This window comes from Callithrix jacchus, chromosome 6 (genome assembly GCF_049354715.1).
Source record: "Callithrix jacchus isolate 240 chromosome 6, calJac240_pri, whole genome shotgun sequence".
Classification (NCBI taxonomy): domain Eukaryota; kingdom Metazoa; phylum Chordata; class Mammalia; order Primates; family Cebidae; genus Callithrix; species Callithrix jacchus.
In genome coordinates this window covers 81,255,803-81,276,089 of record NC_133507.1, presented here as the reverse complement: position 1 = coordinate 81,276,089, position 20,287 = coordinate 81,255,803, and the positions used below count along the sequence as shown (strand labels likewise).

At 38.6% G+C, this 20,287-nt stretch overlaps 1 protein-coding gene across 20 annotated transcripts in view; it reads left to right on the top strand.

Moving 5' to 3' along the window:
* LYPD6B (LY6/PLAUR domain containing 6B) overlaps positions 1 to 20,287 on the top strand; it is a 202,184-nt gene that overhangs the window by 86,856 nt on the left and 95,041 nt on the right. For 10 of the 20 annotated variants that reach the window (XM_035304971.3, XM_054257654.2, XM_035304970.3 and 7 more), the window contains one exon: positions 5,518 to 5,588. The exons of 8 other annotated variants lie outside the window; for them this stretch is intronic. The gene's annotated coding sequence lies outside the window, so the exon portion shown is untranslated. Of the gene's footprint in view, positions 1 to 5,517; positions 5,589 to 17,666; positions 17,782 to 20,287 lie in introns of all 20 variants that reach the window. 2 more of the 20 variants (XM_035304966.3, XM_035304965.3) reach the window with 1 other exon arrangement.

Here is a 20,287-nt window from a genome sequence, read left to right as displayed (position 1 = left end):
CCTCCTGGAGGCTTTTTTTTTTTTTTTTTTTTTTTTTCTCTGTCCTTCATGTACCCAGAGAAGCCACCCTGCCTCCAGGGGCCATGGGATTCCTCCTCCGGAGAATTTAATTCTGTCAAGAAACAAGTCAATCTCTCCCCCGCCACAACTGCGGAAAGCAGGCTTGGCTGGGATACATTAGGCTGGGAGGGAAAGTGGTGAGGGAGTTCTGGTGCGAGGTCTTCATGAATTAGGGTCGTGATACCATTTTCTCCCACTGTGAATAAAGTTGGTATCTTAACCCCATTTCCAAACTCCACATCTTGGAGTACTTGAACTCCAATCACTCTCTTTCTTGAATTATATGCTATTGTTGTCTGATATTTTAGTTATGACTTCTTTTACCACCACAATGCAAATATTAGTTTTGTTTTGCAGGCACAATTTAAAAATACTCATTTAAAAGTAGCTATCTGTATACGAACTTTTCTGCTCTTTGACGTTCCTTCTGGGCTTAACTGCTCCTTCCTAAAGTATGGTCTTTAGAAATTCCTGTGAAGTTTTGTTGATAGTAAACTCTGTTTTTGTTTATAAGAAAATATATTTATTTCTCATCCTTAAAAAAATTCTTCATTGGGTGTTATAGTTAAGACTTAGATTTTCTCCTACCATTTTGAAGACAACTACGTCAGTTTACAGGTAAATCAGTATAACGGAGCCTTGAACTTGTGAAGAGATGCTCAAACTCTTCGTAATTAAAGAAATGCAAGTGAAAATGAAAAGAAGATAACTGCTATCATCTGACTGCAGTTATGGCTGTTGAGAAATTGGCTGCCAGTCTAATGCTGGTCTCTTTTCTGGCTGCCCTCATAATACTGTGGTATTCTGTAGTATCATTTCAATGTATCTAGATGTGGAATATAGTTGACTCTTGGACAATGCAGGGGTTAGTGGTGCTGATCCCTCTGCATGGTCAAAAATCCACATATAATTTCTGAATCCCCCAAAACTTAACTACTAATAGCCTACTATTGTCCAAAGCCTTACTAATAAAATAAACAGTCTATTCATACTTATTTTGTATAGTATATGGATTATATGTTATATTCTTACAATAGAGTAAGCCTGAGAAAAGAAAATGCTATTATGAAAATCATAAGGAAGAGAAAGCCCATTTACCATTGATTAAGTGGAATATGTGGATAAAGGTCCTCATCCTTGTCATCTTTACACTGAGTCCGCTGAGGAGAAGAAAGAGGCAGGGTCGGTCTTGCATCTCAATGGTGGCAGAGGCAGAATAAAGTCCATGTATAAGTGCACCCACGCAGTTCAAACCTGTGTCGTTCAAGGGTCAACTGTACTGTTGGTTTCTTCTGCTTGGAATATAGTGTGTTTCTGCATCTTTGGATTGGTGTCTTTCATTAGTTCTAGAAAAACTCTGGCCATTGTGTCTCAAAATTGCCTCTCCTCCATTCTCTATTCTCTTCTTTTAGGATGTCCATTAGACTTGTGTTCAACCTTCTTCTGTGCTTCATGCCTCTTAATAGCCTTTGAATAATTTCCATCTCTTTATCTTTCTCTCTGTACTGCATTCTGATCATTTTTTATAAGTCTTGTCAGGTCAGCAATTCTCTATTCAGCTATATAAATCTGTGGATTAATCTGTCCATTGAGTTTTCAGTTTTGATGATTTTATACTGCTGTTGTTTTGTAATTCTCTTTGGCTGGTTTGCAGATCTTGCTGGTCATTTTCTTAAAGTCTTTTTGTTTTTTCATTTTGATATTTCATATTTTATTATTTGAAATATTTTACATGTAGTAATATTCTATGTCTAAGAATATTAGATATTTGGTAATCGAGGATGTAATTCTGTTATCATTTATGCCAACTCTCACCTACATTGTTTTGCTTTCTTGTGTTTTGAAAAAAGTTTTGTGTGAGCTTATATTTAATACAATTTAATTTATAACAATATCGAGGGCTCAAACTGAGAGCTTTCCTCCAGAGAAGATTTACATTTCTTGTGTCCTGGAGCTCGGGATCAGGATTGACCTGGGACTGCTTTAGCAGTCCTTAAGGATCTTGACCTATTACACAAGTCTCAGGCTCAGCTGCTCCACCATGCGAGGGCCCTGTGCTCAGTCTCTGGTTCTAGAGGTCTGCTCCCAGGGCAACTCTGACTTGTGTATGTGCTTGCCATTTACTATTTTGATTTTATATTTCCTTCCTTCCCTTTCTCCTTGTATATATGTATGTATGTGTGTGTATCTATGTACTTTCTTGGGACATTTTCTTTAAATTTTTGTTGGTCATAAATGCATTGTAAGGCTGTTGTATTTACCCAGGATCTTGTTATATTGTAGCCAGAAGACCTTGCAGAATATGTGCTATGAGCAGAAAAATGGATCTCTTTAGCGAATGTCCCCAGTTCCTTGTCTCCTTTCAGTTACAGCTAACTTGGGCTTAAGTGTAAAATGAGACCTGGGACTACTCTACTCTTGGTTTATGGGTTACAGGTGTACAATGGTGCCATCATACCCAGCACCCTTTCACATTCTACCTAATGATCTTTTGTTTGGACCGATCACCCTAAGGTCATTGGCCAGAGGTGTATCTTCAAAATATAGTACTGCATAGGTAAATGATGATTTTTTTTTTTTTTTAAAGAAACAGATGGGACCCAACATTTGGATATTCAACTCCTTTAAAATATATGTTTTTCAGGTAACATACATCATTTACAAGATTTCTTAAAAGAAAAACATAACCTATATCTAAAATCTTTTTGTTCTTTTTTCTTGGATATGATGTTGCCATCATTTGCTTCTTGAAAATCAAGCTTGAGTCTAATATTTATTTTTGTACCTAGTCACATCTAGCATGTAATAAGCTTTCCTGGAATTGAATCACATTTTCTAGATGGTTTGATAGAGATCTGGGTATGGCATTTAGGGACGTTCCAACAAATAGCATTTTCAATCTCCTGACAGGTCGGTCTTTAATTAGCAGAGTAGTTATTTGGTTCAAATTATAGATCCAAATCATGGACTTTAGGGATACTTTCTGAAAACTGCTTTCTTGTCCTAGTTCTAATCATTGGCACTGCATCTTTTCCACATTATTGTTGAGCAGTTACTATAATTACATGGGAGAGTCTCACAAGGATGGGAAGTGGAGATAGAAGTGGGTTTTATTTGGTGTTAATCAAGACAGTCTTTAGTGTTTTTGTCTCACTGGATAGAGACTATTGAAAGAAATGTGTGAGACACTAAACATTTCCCAATGAATAGTGGTAAGAGGGTCTTTCAATGTGAACATTTCTTAAATTTTATCTCTCAAAAAATAACCTTACAAAACAAGTCAAAATTTCTTATGGAAATTACAGAGTCTTTATATCAAGAAAATAGCAACAGGATGCATTGTAGAAGGTTATATATCGTTCATTGCTCAGGTGCACAAGGAATGACAGGAAAGAACGTATCACCTGCTTTTTCTTTGCTTTTAAGAGACTGCTCTGTTTTTTTTTTAAATATTGGCTAGGGTTCTGATCCTCTTGGCTATAACCGTAAAAAAAGCTGATGAGAATTAGGTAGGCCATCTGCCCTAACTTCACAAATGAGGGAAAAGGAGAATTTACCTGGGGAACCTCGTCTCTTTTCTGATGAAAAATGATGAGTAATCCGTGACTGGTTGAAATGTAATGTTGAGTGGGTGAATAGCAAAGGGCACGTGAGATTGGGGAGTTGATTGCATGCTTCCTAAAACTCAGCATGTACAGCACATTGTTTAAACACAAAAAGGTCCTCTGCTGGTTATCTGCCAGGGACATGCAAGGTAAGAATAACCAAAATTTATATGTTTAGGACAGTTCTTGAGAAAGCCATCTCAATAGACTTTTAAGGTGCTAAAGCAAACAAATAAATGTAAGAGCTATAGCGGGTGAAATTACTTAGGATATAAATGATTTCAACAAGCTTGGGAATTTACAAAACATAGGAAGCAGGATGTTTCTTGAGAATGTGGCCTAAAACACTTCAGACAAGGGCCAGGCTTGGGTTACCCTCTGGATATATGCCCTAATCCATACTTCTTTAGGGAACTTCTCCTCAAACTCTCTATCTGAAAATCTCTTCTTTGGGAAGGATGCAGTGACCTTCTTCCTGCTGAAGTACAAGTGACTAATAAGCTTCAGGGGTCTCCTCCTCTTGGTTTATAACTGGATAATAAACCAAGATAATCTTTAAGTCAATGGAAGGCAGCTGCAGTTGTGTAATAGCCAAGTGTTTCCTTTGAGGAGGTGGCGAGGAGTTCTAAGTGCTGTTTAGAGTGGTAAAGCTTTTCCTGTGGTGTGTGTATGTAATGCAGCATCCCCAGCTGCTGGTGCTATGATGAGGTAGGTGAGACTGATGATGGGCTTTATGCAGCCTTCTTGATTGGGCTTTGTAGGCAGAGCAGAGAGCCTGTGTAATTCATCTTTGTATTGTTCATTCTAATTCATTGCCTGGTACAAGGTAGAAGCTCTGTAAGTATTGGTTGTTGAATGGAGGTCAGCCTGGGACCTGCCAACAGAGCTGTGGTATCTGGGAATGAAGAAGGAGGAAGTATACACACAGGTGCCTGGACATCTGCTTCCACTTCATCCCAGGTCCTCATCTTTGGTCCAGGAGCCTGGGTACTGCAGGCTTTGTGCTCCAATTAAGTGAGCACATCCCCCTCTTTCCTGTAGGTCCCTAAGAGGCCAAGTGGACCAGAACTCCAAATAACAGCTTTTTTTTCCCTCCAGTTCTTAAGTCTGTGGCTTTCTGAGCCTTGGATTGATCAGGAAACAGAGGAAGCTTTGTTCCCCCAGGAGGCTGTTGCAGAGGATAGTTTGTGCCAATCTACTGATCTTTCCCCTTAGCCTTCACTCTCAATATGGCAAATTTCCAGATGTGTGACATTTTTATTATTCTAGGGAAAAAAACCCTTTAAATGCCTTTTGAAGCAGAGGAGAAGAGGACCGAGTGGTTTGGCTTGGGTCCTATAGCCATATCATAATGAATCTTTATTTAGGCATGTATCCATGGAGTAATTAATCCAGGAGGGACAAAAGTTAGTTATTTCTCTTGGGTACCCGACAAGTTCTGTTTTATACCTGGAGGTAAAGTTCAAGATGCATGTTCATAACCAGAAACTTCTGCATCTAAAAGCGGGTATTAGGCCTAGCCCACTAACTAATAGCAGAGCTGGATTAAGTGACTTTCTGTGACTGAGGAAAGGAGTATTGACTGCATTCGCCTTCCTAATTCCTGCAGAAACTGAAAGTGTGTATCGGCTCCATCTATGTCCTGCCAAATCTTTCTACCCAAGCACAGGAGGACGCTGTACAAAATCTGAGTCTTTCTTGTACCTGGTTTGTGGTTATGAAGGGTTATTAAGCCTAAGGACCTCTTTACAATGTGTCCCCAGCCTAAAACCCCCTACTTACTTAAAATCTCTTTATCCCAAATGTCTACAATATCAGTCGTAATGATACCTTTTCATGTTCATTTGTTTAGATATGCCACACTTCTGCAGGCCGTTGGCAACCCTCCTGGACTAGGCCGCTCTTGTTAATCACATGGATGTTGTGAGTATTATGTTCACAAGTGGATGTAGAGAAGATATTTTTATTTAACTATAAATCTTCACCACATGAGCTACTCATGCTTAGCAAAAATATATTAAGCATTTGTGATCTGGAGTTTCATTAATATCAGGGATTATGCTGCTTGTTCATTGGTTAAATAATGTGGTATCAGTATCTTCCCCTAATCATACTGACTTTTTATGAAAGAACTTTTGACACAAAGCTGTGTCTCAGAATGTTTTGACATAGAGGTAGCTGCTGATCTTAGTTTGTGATTGTGGATTCGTTTCATCTTGTATGCTTTTACGTTATAGGTTTCTTCATGGCGTCAACGTGAAAGTGCTTCAGATGGCTTTGAGCCCTAATTTTGTGGTTCTGTTCACTGAAGATAAGCAGCAATTTTTTGTTGATTTTATTTTCCTATGGATCACCAATAGGCCTAAATAACCTCCTTAGTTGTACTGGCAGGACTGAGTAAAAAGACGAGGGACAAGGAGGAGGGAAGGAAAAATGGAAAGAAAGAGCAAGCAAGTATGAGAAAGAAAAAGAGGAGGGAAAGAGGAAAGAGAGAAATGTCTTGGGAAGGTGATATAGGCCAGTAATTACTTTAGAGCTGCAAGCTTCCTGCACAATAATTTATTTGTAAGTTAGAAAGGGACCATCTTCAGAATCCCCAAAGCAAGTATATAGTGGGCCTGTGTGGCTGATCAGCACCACTTCTCTCCTGCCTAACTTTAATGATCAAAGGATGAGAAAGTTGTCAGATCCCTTCTCTGGATCTTAAGTCAGTCTCCTGTGTGACTGATTTGAAGCGTCATAGTGAAAATTTCCTAACAAAGCAAAGGACTTCTCACCAGCAAAGTCTTTGGGAGTTGACACAGAAGGAGAGGCTAGAAGGAATTGATGATCAAAATACTTCTTTCAAAGAGAGAAGCATCTCAGAAAAATCCACAGAACCACAGAATCTTAGCACTCTCAGGTGATCATTTTAGTCGTGTTATTTGTGGGTTTTTTTTAGTGGAGAAACAGACTGGAAGAGGGGAAGAGACATGCCAAAGCTACTCAGTATGGGGTTGAGCAAAGCCATGCATCCCGGGGCCTTTTTATACTGTCATGCTCACTTTTTTTTTTTTTTTAAGCAATCATAGGCAAGTCAGGGCTGGTTGCATAGCATCAAATGAAATGAGGCAGACAGAATTTATTTCATTGAATGCTTAAAGAAGAGCTGGGCCTAACATGAAGTTTAGTTTTTGGGGGTTTTGAAAATGTAAATTTTCCAAGGCCATGCCACATTCCCTGTGTGTAGAAAACAGAAGCAGCATTTCAGATGGAACACAGGGAGCCTGGGACAAATTTTCCTTCCTTTCTGCCCTTTGACTTTAGGTGCTAGAAAGGGAGTCAGTGAAGCCAGAGTAAATCTGTTTCACTTCAAAATCATACCTAGGCATTGCTATTGATTTCTCCACCCTTTGGGAAACTCTTAGAAAATATTTCTGAGAACCATGCAGAGTGGGCATCTCAAGAGTATCAGAACCATAAGTTGAAATACATTCACACGTTGGTCTGTAAGGTATAGTCCTAGGTGTATTACTGCAGGATTAGCAGAACTTCTTGGGGCCCTTGCTTCAATTGACGTTGACTTTTTGTAGAGTCCTTTTCTTTGCTAGAATCAAGGAGAAGAGGAGGTCAGAGAATGTTCTTTCTACCTTCATTGTGCTTTGGCGTCAGTATGGAGATGCACAGGGAGAATGTATGTGAGCTAAAAGAGTGAAATGAAGACAATCCATTTAGCAAATATTTATTGCATGCCTACTTGGACTCACCTTTCATGTACCATGATTTGGTTTTGGTTTGGGCAAAAGGAAAGGGACATAGAAAGATACATAGGTTAATGACAAGTGGAACATGATTGCTTAGGTCCTTTCTTCAGGCAAGGGGTTAGAGGCAGCTTGATTTCTTAATCCCTGGCAGCTCTAGTGGGTGCAGGGCCAAAGCCCCACATTTTGTTTCCCTCTCCTTTTCCACAGATGGAAATGAAATGAACTCATTGGCAGCAACACACCATGAAGGAGAAAGGCTTTGAAGTGCTTTTAGAGCTACTTAGCAAGGAGAGTTACTGCTAAAGAGTGAGGACAATGTATTTCCATCTTACAGATGTGCAGTTTGTTAACTCTGTTTGGCCCTGCCCCATTAAATTAGCCTTCTGTTTGTGGTAGCTTGTTGAATGAATTGCTAGGGCTCTGCTTCATTCCCGCTTGGCAGGCACTTTAGTAGGACACTTTGGTAGCAAGCACCAAAATGGAATACTGAGACTTAGAATGTCTCAAAGTCTGCCCAAAGCCCTCAGCTTCTGGGGACTGATGCTATTATTTATTTATTTAAAAATTTTTTTCTATGGTGCATTCCACTGTAGTAACAGACCAAGAACAATTATGGATCAGGAACTGTACTACTTATTTAATTATATTTCAGAGTTTTCTTTTTACTAGGTTCTAGATCTCCAGTGAATTAAGTGGCCCACAGCCTCTCATTTCTATGTACATCTGGGTTGCTTCCTTTTGAGCCAGACTTAAGATTTAAAGGGTCCCATAGACTGTTATTCAGGACAGTAAATGTCTTTGGCTACAGAGATTCTAAACTGCAAAGTAACCTAGGGAAACTGGGGCTCCGTGGTCAGTTTAATGAGGTATTAAGACTCAGGAAAGGTACTAAGCAATATATTCATTAATATCATTTTATTAATAATCACTGGGTCTTAGTACCGTTCCTTCTTTTCTGCCCTTTGATTTTAGGTGCTAGAAAGGGAGTCAGTGAAGCCAGAGTAAATCTGTTTCACTTCAAAATTATAACTAGGCATTGCTATTGATTTCTCCTCCCTTTGGGAAACTCTTAGAGAATATTTCTGGGAACCATGCAGAGTGGGCGTCTCAAGAGTATCAGACCCATAAGTTGAAATACATTCACACTTTGGTCTGTAAGGTATAGTCCTAGGTGTATTACTGCAGGATTAGCAGAACTTCTTGGGGCACTTGCTTCAATTGACATTGACTTTACTTTGTAGAGTCCTTTTCTTTGCTAGAATCAAGGAGAAGAGGAGGTCAGAGAATGTTCTTTCTACCTTCATTGTGCTTTGGTGTCAGTATGGAGATGCACAGGGAGAATGTATGTGAGCTAAAAGAGTAAAATAAAGAAAATCCATTTAGCAGCTATTTATTGAATGCCTACTTGGTGCCAAATGCTATAGATAATGGTAGTGAACAAATCACGGTTCTTGTTCTCTGGGGATATGTTATATTGAGGGGAGAGGAAAGACCAACAAGCAATATGTTTCTCAATGGTGGCAAGTGCTATGCGGAAACAAATAGATGAAGGAAGGAAGGAAGGAAGGAAGAGTAAGCAAAGCAAGCCAGCAGGGAAGCAGGGTGGGGAATGCTGGGGTATTATTTTGCGAAGTGTGTTTCTGAGAAGGGGACATTGAGCAGACACCTGAAGAAAGGAGAGAGAGTCCTGTGTACTTGAGCTGGAGAAGGATCAGGCAGAGGGCTCAGTGGGATGGAGTCAGTTTCTCCCTGAGGCTCTTCTCTGCAGTCACATCTTACTACCTTGGCTGCTTCTGATTTGTAAGTAGGCTAGTCTCATTTTACCCAGAGTTTTATGAGGTGGCCACTATTAAATGAAAATTATGCCTAGATTGTACTTTATTAAAGCAGTTCTTGTTGTTTTTGTTGTTAAGCTCCAAATTCATCATATCTCAATTACATGGAATTCCGATTTTTTAGAAGGTCTCAAAAAAGACTCTAACTTACCAAACTCTTTATTGCTTCTAAGGTATCTATAGGCCTGGAAAACTATTCCTTGGGGGATGGGAATGCTTACATAAATGTAGAGTTGTTTTACTGCCCCTGCAATTCAGATCACTAGAGACTATTCATCTGAAATAAAAGTAGGTTTGGTTGGGGATAGATTTGAATCAATGATATAACTTGAAGTTATGCCAACAACCCCATTCTCTCACAGTATATGATGTGGCAGAGGGAAAAGTTGGTATAGGAGGAGGCAAAGGAATGCAAGTGCTTTGCATTAGTCAAATCTGGAAGCAAGCCAGGATCCATCCTGAGACCATGTAGTCAATCTGGGTTGTCAGTCACTGTCTACCAGCCCAGGGCTACTTGATCAAGGTCTTTGGAATTGTTGTACTGGAGTGAAGAATAGTGAGGCATGCAAGGTTAAGAATATGCTATATTCATAAAACATTTTTAAAACAAAGTTATTTTAGAATCATGGAAAATATTTACAGCAACCATCAACTCTTTGAAGATTACTTGTAGGGCCAGGTGCAGTGGCTCACACCTGTAATCCCAGCACTTTGGGAGGCTGAGGTAGGCAGATCACTTGAGGTCAGGAGTTCAAGACCAGCCCGGCCAATGTGGTAAAACCCCATCTCTACTAAAAATACAAAAATTAGCCGGGCATGGTGGTGCACGCCTGTAATCCCAGCTACCTGGGAAGCTGAGACACGAGAACTGCTTGAACCTGGGAGGCAGAGGTTGTAGTGAGTCAAGATTGCGCCACTGCCCTCCAGCCTGAATGAGAGAGCAAGGCTCTGTCTCAAAAAAAAAAAAAAAAAAAGTTACCTGTAGTTATGACTGATTTCCCTAGGGTCCCTTTGTAATGTCAATTGTAAACTATTTTTTTGTAAGTTTTGGGAATTCCTTTAGGTTAAAAGGATATTGTTTAGTGAGCTTTGTGTGTATATTTAAATATGGGTATGTAGGAATAAAGAAATGTATATTTTTGACCGGACACAGTGGCTCACACTTGTTATTCCAGCACTTTGAGAGCCCAAGGTGGGTGGAACACCCGAGGTCAGGAGTTCAAAACCAGCCTGGCCAACATGGTGAAACCCCGTCTCTACTAAAAATACAAAAATTAGCCAGGGGTGGTGGCAGTCGCCTGTAATCCCAGCTACTCTGGAGGCTGAGGCAGAAGAATCACTTGAACCCCGGAAGTGGAGGCTGCAGTGAACTGAGATCATGCCACCGTACTCCAGCCTGGGCAACAGAGTGAGACCCTGTCCCAAAAAAAAAAAAAAGAAAAGAAAAAAATGTGTATTTTTTTTCAAACTATTTCTATGGAGGCTTAAATCATTTTTAAAGAAAGAATTAGGAAGCATCAGAAATCAAATGAGGGATAATTTACTAAGAGCCAGAACTGATATCCTATATCATATTAAGGGGACAATTTCCTTGATTCTCCCTGCCATTCCCCCAACCCCAGGCTGGGAGTAGGACCTTTTCTCTGTGCTTCCAGAATATCCCATGGATGCCTAATCATAGCCATGGCTACCTGCTAATACAATATCTTTCCATGACGTTCTGGAGGGCTGACACTGTGTCCTTGAGCTTAAAGTTACCAGCAGTTTGCATGGTGGCTGACACGTCATAGGGGCTTCAAGTATGTTTATTGATTACATAGAAGAATGAATGAGTTATTAAGATTTATATTTTATTTGGAACTTTCTGGCAACCAAAGCAAAAAAAAAATGTATTGGTTTCACAGTTTCATATGCATATAAGTCTAAACAGAGCATTATTTCAGAAGTTACATTTTTCTCCCCTCAGTGCTAAGTTTCTGAAAGTGTATGATGGAACATGGTATAAAGACAGTGAGTGTCATAAGAAACATCATTTTCAATATTTCATAAGCTACCAGTGTCCTGGACTAAATGAAAGAATTACCATGGCTTTTGATAGTACCTTACAGCCAGAGGCCAAGTCCAGCCTCCAGAGATTCTGAGTCTTCATTAACTTCTTAGCAGATTCACCATTAGAACATCTCATTCCCAGATGGTATTAGGTTCACGAGCCATGTTATTTTGTGTCGCTGGATTTTATTTTCATGATTGCAACTATCTAATAGATACTCAACTGAAAGCTTTTACTGTGCCCATAGGCTGAAGCATTAGGTGGGGTGTATGAATTAAGCAAAAATGTCCAATAGCAAACAAATTGTGAGGCTGCTGCAGTTCAGAAGGGTGTCGTTCCTCCAGATTCCGCAGAGGCATTTGCCCTCGCTGAATTAAAAGCTTTGCGAGAAAATAATTATTTTGTGAAAACAAATGTGAATACTGGTGAAAGTAAGCTAATGAATATTGGCCCAATTAAAAAATATTTTTAGGCAGCTTCTATGAAGAAGGAACAGTGCTAGGAAGCACAAAGATGTAGTTGCTGAAGGAAAGACAATTGATTGATTTTTGCTGTGTATATATGGGCTGAGATAGAGAAAGAGGACAGAGAGGAAAATTAAAAATCCTTTGATCCAGCAACAATAATTCTTCATTTAAATGTTTTGGATGGATGCATTTCCTTTTAAGTTGAATAATAAATTAGTAGAGAAAGGCAGTGAGCAGTTGTCTTCTGAATTCCAAGGCAGTCTAAGGAGAGAGTGAAGACAGCAGACATTTATTGAGCATCTGCTGTTTTCTAGGCATTGTGTAAAGGGTTTTAGTTATTTTTTTCTTTGAACTTTATAGTAATCCTATGAGTCAAAGAGGGGGAACTGGATGTGTGAGGTTAATTAAATAGTTAAGCTCATGCAGTTAGTGTATATGTCAAAGCCATGATTGAATCCACTTAAGTGTGTTCCAAAGTTCAGGCTGCTATTATTTTATTTTTAAGATACTCCAGTGGTTTTCTATTTGCAAGTAAGGGACCTACAGGGGCTTTGGAGAGATTGCAAAGGGTACATCTGGCTTATCTATGTATAAGAAAATGTGTATCTCTGAAGTATATGTATGTCTCTATTTAAAAAATATGTAGGCATTTCAAATTTTACCAATTACAATTTTATTTAAAAACATTGTGTCTAGAATATAAATTCAACAAGAGCAGAGATTTTTGTATATTTTATGTGATATAATTAATGTGGTTAGAACCATGTGCAGCATAGCAGATACTCAATAAATATTTATGCATACAAGAGTGAAACAATCCTTATAGTTCTTTAAATACACCACAGTTTATTTAATCAAATTTTTATTAGTAGATATTTAAATTGTTTTTATTTTTTCTTTCATTAACAACACATCTATACTATAAATAAGTTCCTATGCATATATCTTTGCACCTTAAAAAGAAGTATTCTATTATTTCATTATAAAAGATTACTGGAAGTAAACTTGCTGGGTCAAATGAATATATATTTTGAATTTTAATACAATTTTTCTGGGGCAATTTGGCACGATATATCAATGCCATTACCTTTAATACCATGTAAAATTATCTGTTTCACTTCAACCTGGCTGACACTAGGAGTTAATCTTCTTACTCTTTATAAAGTATCATTAAATTCCAAAATCAGAAGGCTTATTGCTTCCTCTGAGTTTCTATTTATCTTGCTTATAAGCTAGAATAATATACTGTGGCTGCTTTCCTCCTGAGTTGAGTTTGTGTGATGACATTATTCAATGAAATTACTTTTTTAAAAAACACAAATTACATTCTCTTTTCTATTCTCTGAACTCTTGTTTGAATATATGGATTCAGACTTCTGTCCTTGGTAAATATGAGCCTAGGGAGGGAAAGGAAGTCTAGAATTAGTTGCACATTATTAGCAAGGGGAATCTGACCACTTGCTGAGAAACAATTTATGTATTGCTGAACAGTATTCCATGTGATTTCTTGTTCTAGGCCCAACCAGGCCCTACCAGTTTGAATGAAGGTGACTCCATAGTATGTTCATGTTGGCTGTTAAGGATGTAGAGAAGAAGCTACTGACTTTGATCTTTGCCACAAAAGCAGGTGCAGATGTGGATGGGAAAATCCATGTGTGGCCAACAGATCTTTCCACCCAGAAAATAAAGAAAAGAGCACTGGCCTTTTGTATGGGTTTTCAGCAGAGGAGGTTTTCTTTTTTTAAGTAACACAGAGTCTTACTCTGTCACCCAGGCTAGAGTGCAGTGGTATGGTTGTAGCTTACTGTATCATCGACCTCCTGGGCTCAAGTGATCCTGTCACCTCAGGCTCCCAAGTAAGTGGCTAGGGCTACAGGTATGTGTACCACACTTGGCTCATTTTTGATTGTTTTTTGTAGAGATGGAGCCTTGCTAATATTGCTCAGGCTAGTCTTGAACTCCTGAACTTCCTGGCCTCAAGCAATCCTTCTACCTTGGCCTCCCCAAGTGCTGGCACTACACAGGTATGAGCCACCGCACATGGCCATTAGCAGAGAACTTTAAGAACACTCAGAAACCTAATTAGAAAGGTGGTAATTGTAAAGATGACAGATGGATAAATTTATAACAAAGGGAAGAAACCAGCCTAAAAAGGCTGAGAATACCCAAAATCAGAACCCTTCTTCCTCTACAGGGGATTACAGTTCCTCATCAGCAATGGAACAAGCCCTAATGGAAGAGGACTGTGTTCCATTAACAGAAGTAGGCTTCAGAAGGTGGATGATAAGAAACTTCTGGGAGCTAAAAGAACTTGTTCTAACCCAATGTAAAGAAACTAAGAACTTTGAAAAAAGGTTTGACGAAATGCTAACAAGAATAGACAATATAGAGAGGAATATAAATGAAATAACGGAGTTGAAAAACACAACACGAGAACTTAGCGAAATATGCACAAGTTTGAATAGCCGAATTAATCAAGCAGAAGAAAGGATATCAGAGGTCGAAGACCAACTTAATGAAATAAAATGAGAAGACAAGAATAGAGAAAAAAGGATAAAAAGAAATGAGCAAAGTCTCCAAGAAGTATGGGCCTATGTGAAAAGACCTAATTTACGTTTGATAGGTGTACCCGAATATGACGAAGAGAATGAATCCAAGCTGGAAAATACTCTTCAGGATATTATTCAGGAAAACTTTCCCAACCTAGCAAAACAGGACAATATTCAACCCCAGGTAATACAGAGAACACCACAAAGATATTCCTCAAGAAGAGCAACCCCAAGGCACATAATCGTCAGATTCACCAGGGTTGAAATGAAGGAGAAAATACTAAGGGCAGCCAGAGAGAAAGGTCGGGTTGCCCACAAAGGGAAGCCTATTAGACTTACAGCAGATCTCTCAGCAGAAACTCTACAAGCCAGAAGAGAGTGGGGGCCAATATTCAACATCCTTAAAGAAAAGAACTTTCAGCCCAGAATTTCATATCCTGCCAAACTAAGCTTCACAATTGAAGGAAAAATAAAATCTTTTATGAACAAGCAAGTACTCAGAGATTTTATTACCACCAGGCCTGCTTTGCAAAAGCTTCTGAAAGAAGCATTATACATAGAAAGGAACAACCAGTATTAGCCTTTCTAAATATACCAAAAAGTAAAGAGCATCAACATAAAGAAGAATTTATATAAATGAATGGATAAAATAGCCAGTTAACATCAAATGGCAGTAACCCTAAATTTAAGTCGACTAAATCCCCCAATCAAAAGATACAGCCAAAACCTAATGATGTGCTGCATCCAGACCCATTTCACATCCAAAGATGCACAAAGACTCAAAACAAAGGGATGGAGAAAGACTTACCAACCAAATGGAGAGAAAGAATAAATAAATAATAAATAAAAAGCAGGAGTTGCAATTCTCGCATCTGATAAAATAAATTTCAAAGTAACAAAGATATCGTAGTAAAAGGATCAGTGCAACAATAAGAGCCAACGATTCTAACACGCAGATACATAAGACCCATAAAGAGATTTAGACTCAACGAGACAGAGAATTGATGAGGAAAACCAGGACTTGAACTCAGATCCAGAACAAGTAAACTTAATAAATATTTATAGAGTTCTCCATTTTAAATACACAAAATATACATTCTCCACTTTAAATACGCAAAATATTGATTGGCCATTATTAATACCCATTCTTAGAATAAAGCAATATTCCCGTTCTCTCTCCCTCTTTTTTTTCTCTTTATTCTTCTCCTTCACTCCTTTTTTTCTCTTTTCTTCTTTCCTAAAAAAAAAAAGCACACACACACACAGAAGAATGTGTTCAACATTCTCCGAAACAATCTTGGCAGTTTTCTAAAACAATATTCTCTTCTGTCTTATGCACATGAAGACTATGTTAACTATATTCCTCTTGCTGTTTACTAGGAAGTTCAGAACCAAATGTAAATCTTAACAGCTCATTCATTCATTTATTCAATAAGGATACATGGAAGCCCTATGACATGTAGCACCGTGAAGTGCTGGCAGTCCTGAACTCAAGGTCACAGCGTCAGCCTTCCAGAAAAGTGGTTCAAGTTCCAACTTGGGAAGGAATGGTTTATTGCCTTCTGGAGTCCCTATACTTTGGATGTTTGCCCTGGAAGGGGAGAGCACAGCTTTTCCCATGAAACATAACCCGTTCTCCACTAAGCTTATTAGCACTAGAAAGTGGGCAGCTCATTTTCCTCTCAGGTGTACTCAAAGGCTGCTGTTGTCCAAGGGTGAAGGGCTTGATTAGCACACAGCCTGGCCTGTGCTGATTTTCAGATGGAGACCATCAGATATAATCTGCTGCTTCATTAGGTTGGCACTCTTCCTGCCCCATCTTGTAATAATGCCACTGGAGCACTTAATAATTTTAGATAAATGCTGTAAGCATACACTTCAGAGGCAACCCAGGGTCAGTGGTGACAGCTAGCACGGCAAATCTTTTCTCATTCTCTGCATGGTTTAAAATATAACAAGCAAAGAGGTATCATAATGGGGAAAGTGTAAGTATTAGAGGAGCAGAACTTACAGCAATGTAATGACTTTTAAAAAATCTCTCATTCAAATTTTCAGTGTTTCAACATCAAGGGGGCCATGAAATAAATTGGATGATTATTATGGACTTTAAAAAGAGAGCTTGTTTATCTTAGAGAAGACAGAGAGAGGACTTAAGTATTTGAAGATGACGTAATATGGATCATAGTTACGAACTCCTCTCCATTTCCCATGAAAATGGGAGACAGATAAGTCTTACATAGGTTCAAGAAAGAATTAGGTTAGAGTGTAAGAAGCACTTCCTAGGGACTGGAAAAGCCCATGGGTGGGAAGAAAGAAGACTCAACTCTTTTTACAATTTCTTGCTTCCTTCCTTTCTTTATGTTGATTGGGGGTGGATTTTTTTTCTTTACTGGAACTGAATTCCAGAAGTAGTTTATTGGGCTGACACCAGGCTCTGTATAAATTCACGAATGTATATAAACTGCTCTCAGAGGACCATGTGCATGTGGGAGGGATTGGACAGGTTATTCTATATTTCCTGGGTGACAAGCTGTGGTGGGAAAGGGCTGGGGACCCTGAGTGTTTGGCTTGTAGCACACACCTAACACCATTTTTTCTCGGTCAGTGCTGGTGATGCCAGGGCGATGGGCGAGTTTTTGGCTCAGAGCTTTGCATGACATGGGGCTCCCTTAAAGAACCAAAGTGTGGGGAGTGCCTTTAGGGTAGGGCTGCTCGGAAGTGGCAGGGTGAGGAGGCTTCCTTCTGTCCCATGATTCTCTCACATAGGTTAGTGCTAAGGGAGGTCTGGAGAAGGTAAATGGGAGAAGTCTCATAGAGAGCTGAACTTGTAGGAATCAGGGGTGGCTGTTCAGGGCATGGCAGCTGAATCCTTGAACCTCGGTGACTTAGGTAGATCTGACTCACACCTGCTGGACCATGAAGGCCAATGTCCCTCCCACACTCTTAGATTCAAATAATTTCTTTAAGCTCATCCTTGTGTTTAGAATGTTAGTACTTCTGTAGCATTGGTGTTATATTTCCCACACTGGTGGAAAGAAGGTTTTTTTTCTCACTTTTATGATTGGGTGACCAAGAAAGTAAAGGCCTGGTGAATTTTCACAAAATCCAGCATCATGGCACAAGTTCTTTCTCTCCATCCTTGAGTTTTCTTTCTCCAGAGAAAAGTTTTCTCCATTTGTTCTATCTTTGATCATTAGTTAGTATAAAAGATGAGAGGAAGCTGCAGTTTGCAAAAATAAACAAACACTTTAGAAGGGGTTTGGCCAAAACATAAAGAAAAAACAATGTTTAGATTTCCCATCTGCAAATTTTATGATAGAGACACATATTTATTTGGTGCCTACTGTGTGTTGCTAGGTACTGGTAGATAACAGTAACAAAGTCCCTGTCCTCATGGAGCTTACCTTCTAATGTGAAAAGCCAACAAAAATCATCAGGTGGTGGTGAGTAATGAAGAAAACACTAAAACCAGGTAAGATATTGACAGGGTAGAATTTTTTTAGATAAGCTGGTCTGGGCAGGACTTTCTGACTAAGTGACATTTGAGCAGAGAGCTGAGTGAATTCAGGAAGTAAGCCATGTGACTCTCTGGGGCAGAGCATTTGAGGAAGTGGGAACCATGTGTGCAAAGGTCCTGAGGCAGGGCCCCGATGTACTTGATGCATCCACATGGCGTACAGACGGGAGAGAAATCAGGGAGATAGCCAGAGTTTATCACATTGGTTTGCTAGTAAAGGAAGCAGTCTTACATTTGTCTGCAGTGTTGTTGCCCTGCAGTTTTTTTCTGAGTACCATTGCATGTGCCAATCAGGTGATGACCTCCTTGAAAGCCTTGTTGAATGTGTTTGCTGGTTTCAGTGCACAGGCAAGTTAGCCCTGACAGTTCCATCAATAAGGAAATTTAAAAGGACTATGCAAAGAAATTTGGAATATCTGCAGTAAGTTTATTAGGCTTATCACAAGAGACTTCATTTTATTTAGATGTTGCATTTTAAATGAATAAATAAAATGACTAGAGGCTTCTGCCTATTTATTATTTAAATAGTAATTCATAAACATGGTAAAAATGCAAGTATTACAAAAAGGTTTTTAGTGAAAGTAGGTCTCTTCTGTTTCCCTGTACTTCTTTCTAGAAGCACATTATTTTTTTAATAGTAAAAAGAGAAAAGTAAGAAAGATTTCATATAACAAATGCAAAATAACATGGCAGAAACAAATTCAACATATTAGTAATTCAGAAACGATGGACACATTACATTCACTTGGAATGCAAAATGTTGAATGGCTTTACAAATCTGATTATTGCTATGTAATTCCTAATGACATCTCCAGAATAACAGAACAAAATGAAAGAAAATATATAAAAGATACAGAAAATGAAAAAGACACACCAAACAATTTTTAAAAAAGCTGACATAGTAATCCTGATATCAGAGACAAAGGGGACAATTCATAGTGAATTGTTACCAGGTTCTTGGTTATGATCTTAGAATATAAATGCTCCTTTTTTTCTATAAATATTAAGATTGTGACTATATATGTTGCTTTGCATCTTGCAGGTCTTGGAGCACTTCCATATTAGTAAGCATGGAGCTGCCTAATCCTTGTTAATATTTAACTATAAGAGAAGATTGTAGTTATTCCCACTTTGATGGACATTAAGGTTTTTGTATCTTTTGTTGTAACAATCAATATTGTGATGAAAATCCTTATACATTTGTTAAGTGTATCTATAAGAAAAATTCCTGGAAGTGGATTGGAAGCAGAGGGGAAATGCATATAGATAGCTACTTCCAAATTCCATTCATACACATTCTGCCATGGCCAAGCGTCCGTTTCTCACATCCTCACCAACACAGGGTGTTACTGTCTTTTGTATTTGCAATATCACTGAAAAATCCAATTTCATTATAGTTTAACTCACACTGCTTTCCAAGTTAAGTTAAATTCAGAGATAAAAAAGATTGCATTTTGGTCAAGGAGTGTTGTTTGTAGCAACCCTGATTCTTTGAAATTTATTGGGACTTCCTGAAAACCTAGTACATGGTTAATTTTATGAATACTGCATGTACTTAAAAAAAAAAGAATGTGAATTCTGTCCATAGGGAGGAAGGTTTTAAGCATATTTTTAGATTCATCTTGCTGGTCATGTTGTTCATATCATCTGTAGTCCCACCAACTTTCCACTGTGGGATTTTCCGTTTCTCCTTATAGTTGTCAGTGTTTCCTCTAAATTTTTGCAGGCTGTGTTGTTTAGGGACATCTCCTTGGTGCATTGCCGCTATGAATTGTTCCCTTTTGTCTCTGATACCAGTATTACCATGCCAGCTTTTTTTTTAAAAAAAAATGTTTGGTGTGTCTTTTTCATTTTCTGTATTTTATATATTTTCTATTATTTTTTTCTGTTTTTCTGGAAATGTCATTAGGAATTACATAGCAATCAATCAGATTTGTAAAGCCATTCAACATATTGCATTCCAAGTGAATGTAATGTGTCCATTGTTTCTGGATTACTAATATGTTGAATTTATTTCTGCCATGTTATTTAGCATTTGTTATATGAAATCTTTCTTACTTTTTTCTTTTGACTATTAAAAAAATTCCAACCTTCTGTTGGATTATCAAGTTTTCTCTTATTCTTCTTTTCTAAGTTTTCTCTTACTCTTCTTTTACCCCCTGTAGCTAATTGGAAGCAGTATTAATTTCCTAGGGCAACTATAACAAAGGAAAACAAGCTGGGTGACTCACAACAACAGAAATGTATTGTCTCATTGTCCTGGAGGTTAGAAGTCCGAAATCAGGGTGTCAGCAAGGCCATGCTTCCTCTAAGATCTGTAGAGAAATCTTTCTTCTCCTCTTTCCAGCTTCTGGTGGCTTGCTGGAAGTCTTTGGTGTTCCCTGGCTTGCAGCTGTATAACTCCAGTCTTGTCTGCACAGTGAGTTAGTAGCTGCTGGAGAGAAAATAATACTAATTTGGA